General features: G+C 41.1%; 1 non-coding gene across 1 annotated transcript; it reads left to right on the forward strand.

The window, feature by feature from the left end:
* Positions 1-912: 912 nt before the first annotated feature.
* Positions 913-1,050, forward strand: LOC119924754. Its single transcript, XR_005449450.1, has one exon. It is a non-coding gene; the product is annotated as a small nucleolar RNA SNORA7 (small nucleolar RNA).
* Positions 1,051-2,169: the final 1,119 nt, after the last annotated feature.

The following is a 2,169-nucleotide window of genomic DNA, read 5'->3' on the forward strand; positions in this document are numbered from 1 at the left end:
AAAATGAAACTGTTCTAGGAGAACTGACTGCATTTTTATTTCTTTCTCAAGTTGTCTGAATCATTCCAAGTCTGAAGTTCACTAAATCATTACCTTAGGTTTAAAATAGTTTTTCCAAATAATGAGTAAAATTAAAAATAGACTGTTTTGCTATTGGGTAATTATGATACAAGATTCCAAAATTTGACCCTGAGTAAGTTCGGTAAATGTGTTACATTTTTGATCCTCTTACTTCTGTAACTGCTTCAAGTTCTTTCAAAGCCAGAGCTGAGCTTTGTGATGGCAAATTATGATGCCAAAATGAAATAAATGAAAATCTGGAGAAGTGACAAATGATGTCAAAACACAAGTGTGTGAATGCAAATCATAGGTAGAAGAAATGAAGTTTAACAATGAAAAGCACATTGGGCATAAAATAGCATTATTTTGAAAGCTCCAGGGAAGGGGATTGTGAAATAAACTTGCCATAGAATTTCTACCCCTGCCACCTTTGTAAATGTGGATTACAGGTCACCCATGCCAAAACACTGTAAAACTGGTCCTATGGAAACATGACTGCTAATGTTTCAGAAGTTTATGTCATAGTGATGTTACCTGAATCCTAACAATAACATTACTAAGAACAAAACTCTGATCTCTCCAGAGAAGCAGCATGGACTAAGTGGGAAGAGCCCAGGCCTGTGAGTCAAAGGAGCTGGCTTTCTAAAATCCGGCTCCACCACTTGTCTGATTTATGCTCTTGGGCCAATCACTTAACTTCTCTCTACCTCAGTTTTCTCTTCATCTTTAAAAATGGGAATTCAGTAACTTTTCTCCCTGTGTCCAACCTGATTATCTTGTATTTACCACTGTGCTTGGCACATAGTAAGCACTTAAGTACCACAAAAAATTTCAGTAACTGATGTATTCTAGCCCCTCTCGGGGTCGCACATGGAGAGTTTCCAGTACTCTACCAGTCTTGGCTACAGGAGGGAGAGTCAAGCAGAGGCATACCCATTCCATTCCTAGCTTGGCCAGTGGCTAGCAAGTGGAAGACAATCTGCTACAAGTCAATCACCCATGCTGGGCAGCAGTTGCATAGAAAAGAGTAGAGGGTAGAGACTCAAGTTTGCTGCACGGAAGGAGGTAATGATAAACCACTTCCATATTTTTAATCAAGAAAACTTTATGGATATACTACCAGAATGATTGCATATGGAAAGTGGGGCTTTCTGGGAGAGATGTGTCCGGGGTGTTGCAATGGGTTGGAAATGACTTGATGGCATAAGACAAGACAAGATGCATTCTAGATGAATGACACATATTTTCAACCCATTTGTCGTTTTTATTATTGCTCGTAAATTCATCAGTCAACATGTTGGACTTTGCTAGTGCCTTACAGTTCAGAAATTCAACTCAAAAACCTTGATCTAGGGGAAAAAGTTCAGGATCAGGAGTGAGGAGAGTAGTATTCTAGTCCCAGCTCCTCTATCTGCAGTATGAACTTGGGCAAATCATACCACTCCTCTGTCCCTCAGTTTCCTCATGAGTGATGTGAATACAGTCTCACATGGTAATCACAGTCTGGAGGGGTGGGAGAATAGATATTTTATCCTTCAGACCGTGAATTCCATGTGAGACAGGGACTATGTCCGATCTGATTATCTTGTATCTATCTGTCCCAGTGCTTAGCACACAGTAAATACCATCATTATTATCCAGGCACTCTCTCTGCTAAGGCACAATTGTCAGTCAGTCAATCAATCAATGGTAAGCACTTTCTGGGTGCAGAGCACTGTACTAAGCTTTTAGGAGAGCATTATACAAAGCAGTAGGTATAGATGACCCCTGCCCACAAGGAGCTGACCTGGCAGTGTCCCTGGAGGGAGCTGCAGGGATTATTGGAAAGAGCCAGGGTTCGGGAGTCAGAGGACCTGGATTCTAATTCCAGCTCCACTACTTCCCAGCTCCTCTACTTACCTGCAGTGTAACCTTGGGTAAATCACTTAACGTCCCTGAGCCTCAGTACCCTCATCTGTCAAATGGAGTTTCAATATCTGTGCTCCCTCCTACTTAGAATGTGAACCCCATGTGGGACCTGATTGCATGGAACTACCCCAGTGCTTAGTACAGTACTTGGTACATAGTAAATGCTTAACAAATACCAATATTATTACTTCAGTACTTAGT

This window comes from Tachyglossus aculeatus, chromosome 2 (genome assembly GCF_015852505.1).
Source record: "Tachyglossus aculeatus isolate mTacAcu1 chromosome 2, mTacAcu1.pri, whole genome shotgun sequence".
Lineage (NCBI taxonomy): Eukaryota > Metazoa > Chordata > Mammalia > Monotremata > Tachyglossidae > Tachyglossus > Tachyglossus aculeatus.